Genomic DNA, 14,966 nt, shown 5'->3' with positions numbered 1-14,966 from the left:
ACTTCCTGGAGACAAGTTTTATCTTTGGGTTTTCTTCTGAGTTGACACAACTTGAGTAACTAAGCAGAGCTACTAGTTCTTCATATATCCAATGTGATGACTCCTAACTTCCAGCAAAGCAAGACTATGGTTTATTCACAAACTTGATGGAAAGCAGAAGAGATGTTATTATATTTCTTCTATTGTCAAGATAATCCCATTTTTAATAATGCTATTTAGTAATTAGCAGTAGTGCATACTAAAATAGTCTGCTTTATGGTGGATTCCCTTTTCCCATGGTACTTAAGGCAATGAGTAGATGCCCTACAGCATAGCAGAAGTCTATTCAACTAGGTAGATGCCATGTGCAGATCTGGTCATGTTAAATGTCAAATGCCTAGCGGAGATGTCCATAGGGCAGATGGATGTAGATTTTAGAAGTCCAAACTCAGATCCAGTTAACAAAATCTGATGTAGTGTCCCCATTTATTCAGTCTTTTTATAGCTACCTTCATGTCTTTGTTTCTTAATGTATATATGGCAGGATTCAAGACAGGGGTAATAATAAAGTCAACAATGAACAGGTATTTATCAACTGATGATGTGGGAAAAGGCCATACATAGAGAAACATTCATAGAGTGAAAAACAGGACCACCACAGTGATGTGAGCTGACAAAGTGACTAATGCCTTGGATAAGTCTCCCGAAGAATGGTTCCAGACAGTGACCAAAATGAAGATGTAGGAAAGGATTAGCAGAAAGAAGGTTCCCATACTCATGAAGCCACTGTTGGCAGCAACAATAAACTCAAACCTGGCTCCGTCTGTGCATGCAAGTTTTATGATCCTGGGAAAATCACAATAAAAGCTGTCAACTTTGTTAGGCCCACAGAAGGGCAAGTTTATAATGAAAGCAAATTGAGACATAGCATGAATCACCCCAATCACCCAGCCAGTGATGACAAAGGAAACACATATTTTAGGACTCATGATGTTCAAGTAGTGAGAGGCTTACAGATTGCTGTGTACCTGTCAAATGCCATGGCCATGAGTAATACCATCTCCACTCCTCCCATGATGTGGATGAAGCATATTTGTGTCATACAACCTTTGAAAGAGATTATCTTGTATTTCTTTGGAAGGTCTGAAATCATCTTAGGGAATGTGGTAGAGGCAACCCCCACATCAATGAGTGACAGGTTTGCAAGAGGAAATACATAGGAGAATGTAAGTGAGAATCAAAAATTACCAGAAGCAAAATGGAGAGATTTCCCAGGATGATTCCTAAGTAGATCAAGGAGAATATCTTCATGAGAAAAACTTTAGTTTCCCAAGAACCTGAGAGTCCCAGCAATACAAACTCAGAAACCGCAGACTCATTTGGTCCCTCCATTGGCTTGGGCAGAAGAGCTGATGGTCATATCACCTGAGGACAGAAAATGATGAAAAGTCAGAATGCATTGTACAAAAGTAGATTTCCTATTTGTCTTGCTAGTTTTGTCTGTGGGTTCCATTTTTCCGGGGTATAAATCACTTAATCTGATAAGGAAAAGAAGAAGGTAGAACATTATGGTGACCAGGGAAATGATTACATAAAGAGAAAAAAATGAATATTTTAGATCGAGGTGAATGGGGTTCCTTTCCATCTTGTTCCATCATCAGAGAGTTATGTTGTTTTGCTGCTCAAGATTGATAGGCACTTTCCCTGACTTCTTACTTATATGTTCTCTCAGCTGAATAGTCTCAGCCATTTCAGTCATCTTGACGTTAATGCTCTCATATTAACTTGCAAATTCTCCTTAGTGGACAATAGGAAATTTTTAAGCCCAAACTGTGTATATTCTGTATTTCACCTTGCTTCTCTCAGAATGTGTGTTTCATTTTTGTTTTTGTTGAGTGTACAAGTTGGAAGTAAGGGGCTCACATTTTGCTCAAGACACATGTTATCATGGGGTGTGCTTGAACCTCTGTATCAAATAAAATAATGGATGTCGGAGAAGTAACAGCAGTAAGAAAATATTTTTAACCCAAAGCTAGTATTGTCGACTTAAAAAAATGCACAACCTAAAAGTTGAGAATTAAGTTTGATTTGGGGCAGATTTAGGACTTAAGCCCGGGAGGCAGTATCTCAAGTAACCCTGAGAAAACTGCTCTGAGGAGCTGATGGGGGAGCTAGGATAGAGGAGTTTTTGCAACAGAGGTCAGGTAGAGACAAAAGATTACTGCTAATAACATGGGAATCTTAAGTGGGAGGTGCATGCAGCCATGCACACAATTTACAGAAGTTTACTGCTGGTCTTTTGAAGGTTATTACTAGTCTCAAGGAGCAGACATCACTGTGAAGGATTTTAGTTATTTTCTAGATATGAGGAGATATAAGAATTGGGTTCATAAAATCTTCTCCTCAAAATATCTATAACTATCTGATGACCTGTTCTGCCAGTTTTCCCAGAGCACAGAGTACTTCACCCTTGATCTCACCACTGAGCTCTGCTCTGAGAGTGTTGCTGGTGGGCAGCTGTAGTGGCTCATGATTTAATTCATGTAGAGGCAGATGGCAGGTGCCAAACTCCAGTTCACAGTATTAATAGATAACAGTTATTGATTCCTTCATGCAAGGCACTGCATGGAGCCTGTCTTTTTAACTTTATAAAATTCTCTAAGACACACTCGCTTTTTATTCATTTTACCCGTGGAGAAACTGAGTCTCAGAGGAGTCAAATGTCAGAGCCAGAACTTGCATCTCTAGCTATAGTGCACCGTAATCCATAGCATCAACCATGGCACTGTGCTCTTAAAGGCCAGACCCTATAAGTATATCCTGGATGTTTCCGAAGACTCTACCATTGACTTTTTTCAACTTTTTATTTTCTTTTACCTCTTAGCATAGGGAAGTCTCTTAAAAAATAACATATGTATTCTTTTCTGACTAAAGAATGCTTATTTGGAAATTCCATACATGAAGAAAAAGTTGGTTAAGATTGATCAGAGTATGGTTCCTGAATGTTGTTGCATTTTGAGCTGAACTTTGATTGAATCGTCAATGTTGTAGAATGGAGATGTGGGTGATTCACATTCCCATGGAGGCTAATAACAAAAGAAAAGCATAGGAAGAGAAATGAATACATGGTTGAGTGGAGAAGGGCAGTTTAAGATTAGTAAGTGAATGGTGTAGAAAGAATCATCCCATCAAATTTTATGCCAGTTTGAGAAGTTTATAGATCCACAGGACTGGATGCTGTAAATCCAAAGCTTTATCTTCTCACAGTAGCCTTGGGTTTGTAACAGTTGGCAGTTTGTGCTTCTCTTAGGCTTGGTTCCAACTCTATACAATGTCACTGCCTGTGTTAAGCACCCACTAATCTTCCTGTGTCTATACCTTCCCCGGGCTCCTCCCATTCTCTTTTGATGGCTGCCTGGGCCCCTTGGCTCCTTGTCTTTTAAGCATGTGGTTCTTGTCAAATCTTAATCCCCTTTCAATTAAGTCTCAAGGGTGCAGAAATTCATTTTGCGATTTATGCACTTAGTACTGATTTCTTAGTCTTTGACATGTGGCTTTTTAATGTTAGTGTTAATAATTCATTGATGTTTAAAGATCATCTATGACTCCAAAGGAGCCAATCTTGTGTCTGTGAAACTCTATTACTTATGTCTCATTCATGAAAACACCTCATCTGCCTTTGATAATAAAGCTTGTCGGAGTTCCTGTCGTGGCACAGTGGTTAACGAATCCGACTAGGAACCATGAGGTTGCGGGTTCGGTCCCTGCCCTTGTTTAGTGGGTTAACGATCCGGCGTTGCCGTGAGCTGTGGTGTAGGTTGCAGACGCGGCTCGGATCCCGCGTTGCTGTGGCTCTGGCGTAGGCTTGTGGCTACAGCTCTGATTCGACCCCTGGCCTGGGAATCTCCATAAGCCGAGGGAGTGGCCCAAGAAATAGCAAAAAGACAAAAATAATAATAATAATAATAATAATAAAGCTTGTAGATTATCTGCCAAAAATAAATAAATAAGAAATAAAATCTCTGGAGTTCCCTTGTGGCACAGTGGGTTAAGGGTCCAGCATTGCTGCCGCTGTGGCTTGGGTCACTGCTGTTGTATGCCTTCCATCCCCAGCCCAGAAACTTCTACATGCTGCAGGTATGGCCAAAAAATGAAAATAAATTCAAATAAAAATCTCTGGATTTTGTGTCCCCTTCTAATTATTCCCTCCTCTACAATTATTCATTGGCAAGTTTGTCATCACATTTTGTTCATTTGTAAGCTATAGCTGGTATCCACAGATTTCTTGTTTATAGAAAGAAATTCTGGATTCTCAATATATCATATAATAATCACTTTTCAGTAATTATCTACCTTGAACTCCCTGTAGGATTTGACACTGTTTATTATGTCCTTGGTCCTAAGACTCCATCTGCTCTTGGCTCTTGCCCCCCTCAAGCCATTGCCCTTTGCCTCCTTGTTAATGGAAATTCCATTATTATTTTTTTTTTGGTTGGTGGATTAAAATCTCTCAATTTTAGGAGACAGTAGTCCTATTCCATCTTCAGAGCATCTTATATGATTTTTCTAAACCAGTTACTCTATTCACATTTCATTGGTCATGGATTGTTGTAAGAAGAGGCATGTAGTCTGGAAATGTTCAATGACATGTAAACCATTACAAGGAATCTTCCCCAATACAAGGAAAAACTTCATGTTTAGATGGATCTTCCTGGTCCATGTTTCCTGCATTTGATGCTGTTATGCCTGAAAGTGAAGCAGCTATAAGATTCTAAAACCCATATGCAAAAAGTAGCAGTAGAAAGTTAGAAAGGACTCAGGAAATCAAAATGCATATCAGGTCACTCAAGGAGTCCACAGTGGCCTTGCTTCTTGTGCCTTTTAGTATCTACGTGTCCATTGCTGTATCTGTAGCTTTATTGCTGGACTCCAGAGTAATATTTACAAAGTCATGTATGATATACACATGGAAGCCTCACTTCCACCTTCAAGTTAACATGTCAAAATTGAATTCATAATATTATAATCCACTCCAATGCCTTAATAAATATCATAACCATTCCTTCAGAAGCTCAATATAGGGGAGCATCTTGTTTGTACTTTAATTATAGAATTTGTACTCACGAATATTTCTCAGTTCATTTACCTCAATGTTTACTCATTTTTTTGTGTGTGTGCTTCTAGTCTGTGTATTTTCCCATATTAACAAATGAAAAAGCTACGGAATAATCTCTCTTCCTTGAGTCCAGCTTTTTGCAGTCTGATTCCAGATATGTCTATCTAAAGACAAATATGTTCCTATGGTTTTCGGCCTAAATTTTCAACAAGTCTATCAAGAGAAAATTCTTGAAATCCCACAGCATATCCAAAACGTCTAAGAAGTAAGTATTTGAGTTATATTTGATTTCAGAGGGTATTTACATTAAAATCTTAGGGAATGAATATACCAAAATAGTACTGAATAAATTTCAAAGTTGATTCCTGATAAAAACTCTTAGTAAAACAAGAATTAACTATTATTTTAAATATAATGATTTTAATAGAATTTTGAAACAAATAATCACTATATGCCTATAGATGAAAAATCAACATCAGTGGCTGAAAGAAGGCAACCTGAGGCATTATGTTTTAATCATTCCTATAAACAGGATTAAGAAAGTAGATTCAATTTTTATATTTTTGCCTTAATAGAATGAAAAATGCTCTTGTTGCTGTGGGACTGGAAAAGCAGTGCTTCTCATTCTCAGCTGGTGGGAATATGAAGTGGTACAATCATTCCAGAGAGTAATTGAGTAATAAAAGTTTAAAAAAGTCTTAATTACAACACAGCAGACCAGGTGGAATTATGTTGAAAGGATACAGACAAGTGACCAAAATATATCTGTAATGTTACTTTACTTATAAACATTTAATAAAACAGGAACTCATTAGAAACAAAAATTAAGAGGAAGGGACTGATTAAGTAAGTGGATAGACTCAGCATAGGTTTAAAAATGATTAATGAACCTATATTAACTAGCGTGCAAAGATATCAGTAAGTCAAGGAAAAATATACATTAAAATGTTTTAATGGGGGGGGCAAATGTCATTTTACAGGAATTAATATTAGATTTTGCCACAGATTTCTATAGGTGTTAGGATTTTAAATAATTTTATGTTTGTTTCTTTATCCACACTTGATTTGCTGAGGTTTTAGAGGTAATGTTTGTTTTTTTCTGATTTAAAAACAAATATACCAAAATTAATTGAAGGGATAGGAACACCTATAAAGGAGCCGTTTCCAAGACACCGTATCATGCAGGGTTTAGGAACACAGACCCAGGCACCAAACTGACTGTATCCACATATCCTAAATTTACCAGCAGGTTGTTCTAGGGTGAGTTACTACACTGCCTGGTGTGTCAGTTAGTATCTGTGTTTGTTAGATACTAAGAGTCACTCCCTCATTAACAATTTGGAAGACTAAACGAGTTGAAATAAGGAGACATTAGAAAATACCGTGACATATAGTAAGTGCTAATATGTTATCTATTATGATAAACTTGCAAGATTTTTCGGGAAACAGACTTAAGAGTTTTTCAGATTGGTAATAGTGGTGGAATAAACTGGGCAGAAAGTGAGCTAGCATACTTTTTCATGTTATATCACTATATATGAAAGAGTGAAGACATAGACATTTCTAATTTTATCTTCCTAAAGTTCAGAAAAAGGGGGACAGTAATTTAAAATGCATATGACTTAAACAAAGATACTAGAGTTTAAAAGGATATTTTATGTTCATCTCATAACATAATACTGACTATGAGATGAAACCCAGATGATGTAAAATAATGAGCAAGAGTCATTCAAATAAAGTGAATTAACCAAGGATAAGGTTGACAGAAAGAGAATTAATTGTGGAGAGCCAAAAAGAAGGTGATAATTATGGAGCCAGATGCTGGAGAATAAAAAATGAGTACTCCTTACCTGAAAAGACTCACCCTCAGCAGCTTCAAAGGATTGAAAAACACAGAGAGATTAACTCCTTTTTAGGTTCATCACTATTGTTCAAGACACATAGTTATAAATAGTTCTTATCATCAGGATCAAAACCAATTAGCAGGACTGGGAATTCATGACTAATATCTCTTCCATTAGAGGCTTTCTATAGAAAATAGGTCTTTCATGAACATGGCCTTTTCTCAAGGGTCAAATATCTGAGGTGCAGAGCAGAGTGATGAGGAAATTGGACAGTTGGTGTTACAAGTAGTCATGTGGTTCAGACAATATTTTTTTCAAATTTCAGGTTATAGACATTCATCGGATTATTATTATTACTATTTTTGCCGTACCCCAGTCATGTGAAAGTTCCTGAGCCAGGGATCGAATCTGAGCCACAGATGCAAATGTCTCCACATTTGCAGCAACATCATATCCTTAACCCAATGTACCTGGCTGGGGATTGACCTGTGTCACCACAGAGACAATGCTACATACTTAACCCACTGTGCCACAGTGGGAGCTCCTTATGTTCATCAAATTATTAACATCATCATTATAACTGATTATATATTTTCAGCATCTATATCTTGCTAAAGACCAAATACCACAATACATCTTTGATTGCTGACCACTTAGAGAAGTAATGAATTGGTATTTGAACAACATGGGAGTTTCAAGGATGGTGTGACTATAAACTTAATAATTTCTCTTGAGATTTAATACTGAAAATTATTCTATTTGGAATTTTAGAAAGACAGAAATGTTTGTTTTGGAAAGAAGGCAGAATGTGTTTATGAGTTGAATGTATGTTTAAGTGGTGTTTTTCAGAGTCTTCATAAACCACTTACTAACAGAATATCCTGTCTAGGGATTCATGGCAAGATTGCTTTTGATTTCTATTGGCACAGCTGTTGCTTGGGATCCTTCTTGCAAGGAAATGTTGCAGTTCCTGTCTTAAGTCAACAGAAACTACTTAATTAAGGTGAATCTATTTTCTAGGTGGATTAGCTCCAGGACAGCAGTCCTTTTTGGCCAAAACAGCACACAGAACTTTTTATGGCATACGCATATTGACTAATTTATGTAGAACTAGACTAATGGTGGATTACAAAATGATACAAATGGAATGAGTCTGAGAACAGTACGATTTCAGTGCAGTGTATGACATGTTAATTGTGTAGAAGTGGAAAAAATAAGACAAGAAAAGAGAGCAGGAACAGCTTAGCTGAGGACTTTTTTCTTTGCAAACTTGAATCCCTAAGTATTTTTTGTTTCTTGCCAGGTCCGATTATAGAGTGGAGAGGCCATAGGTTCAGTGTTAAGGAATTAAGTATACGGGCTCTATTGATTACATGCTCTCCTCCTCACCTTAGGAGTACAGAGTACAAGGAAAGGTGAGCAATGTGAATATGCAGTTATATGATTTACTGTCTAAACTGACTTGACAAAGTCAAGAGTATTGATCAGTTTTCTATAGCCACTAGTTTAGAAGCATAAACATTTTGATTCATATATTATTACTAAATAGAAAATCCCATTTACTTTTTGTTTCTAGGTGATAGTTCATCATTCGAGGAAAATGAATGACCCACACTTACACTACGTTCTACCACAATAGCATTTGTAATGGGGATTGGGGAGGTGATGTGGTGTCTGAGACAGATTTCTTTGCTGCTCGACCACTCAGTTTTGGGGGGTAATCCTTTAAACTCCGGTACTCTTGTGAAGCATATTGATCCCAGATAGGTTAGTGTTCAAAACCATGTTATGGGTCAGCTCTGACACTCTGTGAAGGATCCAGCAAGACAGAATTGTAAGATGTGTCTTAGGAACATATCCGTGAGGGGAAATATCCATGAAGTCAAGACTTTATGGTGTGGCTCCTGTGGAAGAAGGAGGGGGAAAGAGAGAGGATTGGGTGGAGTAGCCTTAGATTGTGATGCGGCTTGGAGAAAGTCTCAGCTGGGTTGATGAGGGGAGCTTCAGGTCAGGGTTTTCCATTACAGGATTGTCCTGGCTCTGGTACACCCACTGTTTTTGATCACTGGCTGGAGCAACCTGGGTTGAGTGGGCCCCTGAATGTTGTGGTAGAATGTGAAATTGCAATGGACAGAAGCTGTCAGCTAAGTACCTTCCTTGAAGCCAGGTTTTTCTTGAAAGGAGATATGAGTGATGTCCTGCTAAGGCTGAGTACAGTGTTAGGTATTCTGTCTCTAGTGTACAGCAGATGCCACACCATTTGATGCTTTTGATCTTTTGTGGATCTGGTACTTTTGCTTTTCTTTTGAAAGTAGCCTATTTTTTCTGGTGACTGTTTGCTTCTAAAACACTATGAAATCTACTTTTATATTCATCTTTCTTCTCCAGCAGTGCCTCCTTGATGTGCTCATTGAGCTTACCATCTATTGAGGAAAACAAATGAAATAGGCAATATTGTGTATTAAGTGCTATTAGAAGTATGTATCCTCTCCTAGACTTGAGGGGTCTATAGAAGGTTGAATAACTTTTAAATGAAATATTATCTGTGAAGAATAGCAGTTTATTTCTCTCTTTTTATAGATTTTATTTAGTTATCTTGATTTATTTAACTGAGCAGACTATCCATAGAATGCCAACCATCGATGTTGAGAGGATATATGTTATTCTCATTTACAACCTTAAGGCATGGGAAAGCTTCCAATATTTCATCATAAACCATAACTTGTGCTATAGATGTGTTGAAATGGTATTTATCAGATTAGTAGTTTTCATTGTAAGCCTAAATCTAAGCATTTTATTTTGACAACTTAAGGGATCTTATCAAATGCTGTTTCTCTGCTTGACGACTCAGTTTGTATGATTTTTCTCTTTTTTCTTAAACTTGTGATTGATTTCTGATTGTTAAAAGCACCTTACACTTCTAGCACTAAAATTGATTTTTTGTAATATATTACTCTTACATATTGTTCCATTTCTTTGCCATTTTTTTTCCATAAGGGTGAATTTTCATGTCTTCATATAGTTTTTGTATCAAATTTATGTTAGCTTCATAAATGAATTGGGAAAAAGAGTTAGCATCTGCTCTGAAGCCCATTCTTTGTATTTTGTGGATGTATTGGAGAATGCAAAAATATATAGAAGGAAAGATAGAAATGACCTGGCCAGCCCTCTTGCAAGGATGTTAATTGAGCTGCTTGATGGTAAATACTAAGGGAAGGATAATGGGGAGTCTTCATCCTTTTAGCTCAACAAACTTGAATCTATCTATCTGATTAATGTTAAATCAGCCTAGGATTTATAACTTTTTTGGATAGAGTCATCTAAATAATGTTAGTTAGCTGTGTAATTATCATAGTAAAATCTGAAGCTGTTTCATCACCAAAGTAAACCTTTTTTAAATGGTACCACCTCACACCAATTAGAATTGCCATCATTAACAAGTCAACAAATAACAAATGCTGGACAGGATGTGGAAAAAAGGGAACCCGCCTTCTCTGTTGGTAGGAATGTCAATTGGTACAATGCCTATGGAAAACAGTATAGAAATACCTCATAAAACTAAATGTAGAGCTACCATATGATCCAGCAATCCCACTCCTGGGCATATATCCTGACAAAACTTTCAGTGAAACCAGTATGTTCATTGCACCATTCACAATAGCCAAGACATAGAAACAACCTAAATGCCCATTGACAGACGAATGGATTAGGACGATATTGTACATATATAAAATGGAATACTATTCAGCCCTAAAAAGGACAAAATAATGCCATTTACAGCCCCTGGGTGGAACTAGAGATGTTCGTACTGAATGAAATAAGTCAGAAAGAGAAAGGCAGATACCATATGATATCACTTATATGTTGAGTCTAAAATACGGCACATTATGATCTACCTACAAACAGAAAAGGTCATGAACAGGGAGGACAAACTTGTGTTTGCCGGGGGGAGGGGGAATAAGTGGGATGGATTGACAGTCTGGGGTCAGTAGATGGAAACTGTTGCATTTGGAGTGGATGGGCAATGAAATCCTGCGGTATAGCACAGGGAACTCTGTATCTAATCACTTGTGATGGAACACAATGGAGGATAACGTGAGAAAAAGAATGTATGTATATGTATAATGGGGTCATTTTGCTATACAGCAGAAATGGACAGAAGAGTGTAAGTCAATTATAATAAAAATTTTTAAAAATAAAAGACAGCCATCACCAAAAAAATAAAACTAAAAATAAAATGATGCTATACATGCATTATTAGGTTTGAATTTTCATTTGTTATATCTGCTTCAGGCTGCAACCTATAAATACTATGAGAAATGGGGGACTTACATTGGTGCTCTCAGAATTCTTTGTGCTTGATATTTTCCTTGCAGCTGCCTTTATCCTTTCAATTATTAGTAGTTTTGACAATGGATAATTTTGATAAACCAACTCTTATTTCTTCTCCCCTCCCCCCCAAAGTATGTCTCCACTTTTTTTCTTCTCAACAGAAATTTATATAAAAAATGTTTCCTAAAAAAAAAAAAAAAAAAAAAAAAAGTTTCCTTTTCCTTTCTCAAAAGGTTTACAGTATTCACCAGGGAAGCCATTTAGTCTTGCACTTTTCTATGCGGGAGGCTGTATCAGTCGAGGATCAGTCAGAAAAGAGGAAACACATTATTTGAAAAGTTTACTATAAAACTACTCAAGCATAATATTGTTAACGGGATATCTGAGAGGGTAAAAAGAACACTATTATCAGAAAGGTGACACTGTAGGTAGCAGTTACCACCACCCTTAGGGGTGGAGGATCAAAGATAAGAAATTAGAATTCTTGAAATTTAGTGATTTAGAAGAGGGGTCCTGTGGAGTAAAAATCCCTCCTTGGAGGGCATTTATCTTGGCTCTTACTTTTTCTCTGAACTCAGAAGATAGGCCCCATAGACCTTGGGATTCAGATTTTGAAGATGCCAGCTTGAGGTGCCAGCTTGCTGGTGCTCTTACCTCTAAAGGAGCATGACGAGACTAGTTCTGCACCTGTTGGAAAACTGCACCCTGGGTTCAGCTCCTGCCATAGGAAAGGGCAATTACTGTGGTAGCTGTGGTAATGCTCACACAGGCACAGGTGGCAGAGGGAAAGCCCAGGAAAGAAGAGGGATTCTCTCCCTCCTTCTGTAACCTTCCAGTAGCAAGGCCTATCTTCAGAGCATAACGTGGAGCCAGATGGAAAGAGAGATATGCTGTTTGCAGAGTCCCAGGAGCAGATAGCAGAGAGGAGATGCAGAAAGCAGAGTTGAGAGGCTATAATAAATGGGAGAGAAATGTTTTAATTGCAAGTTCAATTTGTGTAATATGTCTAGGATCATAAAGATGCTCTTGATTTAGTAGCTAGTTTTTTTTTTTTTTTTGAGGAAAATTCCCATTGCCTGTGAATTTTAGGATTTATTGGTATAAAATTTTGCATAATAGAATTCTGTACTATTTTTAAAGGTTGTAGTTTCTGTAGAAATACCTCCTTTACCATTTCTGGCATTGCTTACTGGTGCGTTTCCTCTTTTTCTTGATCAGTCTTATTAATGCATTGTCAATTTTGTTGCTCTTTTTACATATCCAACTTTGATTTTGTAGATTTTTTTGGATTTTTCACATTATGAAATTTCATTATTATTTGTGAAATTTCTTCCTTCTACTTTCTGTAGCTTAATTTTCTTGCATCATTGCCATATATCTTTTATTTTCCAAATGTATGTACATGTATAATAAAGTCCTTGCAAGCATGACTGTAACTGCATTCCATATGTTCTTTTGTAGTTATTATATTTTTATTAGTATTAGATTCAGAAAATCTAAAAAAACTTTCCATTGTGAGTATTTTGAAATGTGGATCACTTAGAGTAGACTTGTGTTGAATTGCACATGAATTGAAATTTATATGCTTTAAACCAAATGGACAGTAGGACCTCATTTTGCAGTCCACCAGAATTAATTATTAATTATGTAGTCTCTGAGGACTCAATCAGGACACAGTATTGTTATATTCCTTCCATAAAGAGGTGTGAAAGGAAGTTACAGGTAGGCTTCAAATCACTTTTGAATCAATGGTGGCTTCTAAAACTTAAATTAGTATTAATGAACACAACTAAGTTAATATCATTTAAGAAAAATTCAGGAAGCCATTATGTTCCCATGCATGTCTATATACAGATCTGAGTGATGCTTTCATGATCATCTGCTTTGGGGAAATGTAAATTTCTATGAACATGTTCTAATATAGGTCACATTTATTTTTTTTATATTTTAGGAATCATAACTATCTGTAATTATTTTTATATCTTTATTAGATCAGTTATATTGTTGTCATGAGCCCTTTTATTTATTGGTATGGATATGAAGATTGATATGTTATAGTTAACTTTTTAGGTATTGGTATAGAAATTTGACCCAAGAAATTCCAACTTTCTACTTCTTTTTTTTTTTTTTTATTTTCCCACTGTACAGCAAGGGGGTCAGGTTATCCTTACATGTATACATTACAATTACATTTTTCCCCCAGCCCAACTTTCTACTTCTGTTCACAGGAATAAAATAGAAATTAATATATTCTAAAGGCTTGTCAATATAATTTTATTCAGCAAATGACAAACATCATCCAGGGTTATGAAACATGCCCTATTACACAGATAATTGCATATAAAAAGATCTTAAGATTCCGACATAACAGGTCTTGCCCACTATATCCGTACTTACAATAACACCATAGTGCATGCATTTCCATTCTGTGTATGTTATACTATCTGGGTATGTTATACTATTTGGGTGTGTATGTACATACATATTTTTGAAAGAGAAGCTAATTAGGTACAAAGCCCAGTACCACATTGCCCATCTGAAAGCTGCAGTGAATGAATGAGCAGTTGTATTGCATTGTAGTTTGTTTCTTTTTTTGTTTTGTAGAGGCCAAAAAAATTCTTTCATTTGTTTTTTTTCCCCAAAATATGCATTATAGACTATTTGTTTTTGATTTTTTTTTTCTTTAGGGCCACACCTGTGGCATATGAAGGTTCCCAGGCTAGGGGTCAAATTGAAGCCCTAGCCGCCGCCCTATGCCATAGCCACAGCAAGGCAACTTCCTTAACCTACTAAGCGAGGCTAAGGATCGAACCTGCAACCTCATGGTTACTAGTTGGGTTCGTTTCTACTGCTCCAGAACAGTAATTCCTGCATTATATACTATTTGAAGTGTAGCAAGCAAAATAACTAAGTTTAGAAGAAAAATGCACAAATGAACAATGGTGAGATGTTAAATAGAATATTATCAACACCATTTGAATTTTCTGGTCTTCTGAAGTCCATTCGTTTCTTATCTGGAGTGCTGGCTCTGCTCCTCTCAAATTGTGGCTTCCATTACTGACTGCAAAGCATCTGCTAAAGGTGTTCTCTACCCACTGAGACAGGGAAAGGATCTGGAGCTGATGACCTTAAAATGATGACTTGAAAGGAACACACATCATTTCTCATATTCTGCCAGAACGTAGTCATTTAGCCAAAATTGCCCACGGAGTTTAGGAAATCTACCCTGTAGGTCAGAGGCGATGTGTCCAGCTAAAATTTGAGGGCTGTTCTTTTGGTAATAGGAAGAATAGGCATATGGACACAGGTGAATGCAGGCAGCCAAGTATTGAGATATAGTTTATTCACATGTTCAGCTTTAAACTCCAAACTGTTTCTCAGTGTAGTTAAAACAATTTATGCCTGCCAGCAGTGCATACAATTTCCATGAATACACATATTCAACAACAATTATTGTAGTTTGATTTCTTTTTAGAAAACCTATTTAAAATGTGTTAAATACCGTTTCACTACAACTTAAGTTGCGTTTCTCTGCTTACTCATGAGATCAAATATCTAGTGTCAGTATTTCTCATCAGTGAAATAAAAGTGTATATCTTTTGCCCATTTCCCCTCCATTGGGTTATTTGTCTTTTTTATTCATTTGTAGGAAGTTTCCATATTTTTGTATAAAAGTATTTTTTCTTTAGTAATGG

The 14,966-nt window shown here is 36.7% G+C and overlaps 1 pseudogene; it reads right to left on the bottom strand.

The window, feature by feature from the left end:
- LOC100525525 lies at positions 438-1,371 on the bottom strand (annotated as a pseudogene).

The sequence above is a fragment of the Sus scrofa genome, chromosome 7 (assembly GCF_000003025.6).
Source record: "Sus scrofa isolate TJ Tabasco breed Duroc chromosome 7, Sscrofa11.1, whole genome shotgun sequence".
In the NCBI taxonomy this organism is placed as follows: domain Eukaryota; kingdom Metazoa; phylum Chordata; class Mammalia; order Artiodactyla; family Suidae; genus Sus; species Sus scrofa.
The sequence above is the reverse complement of the archived record's forward strand: the minus strand, read 5'-3'. Positions and strand labels throughout refer to the sequence as shown.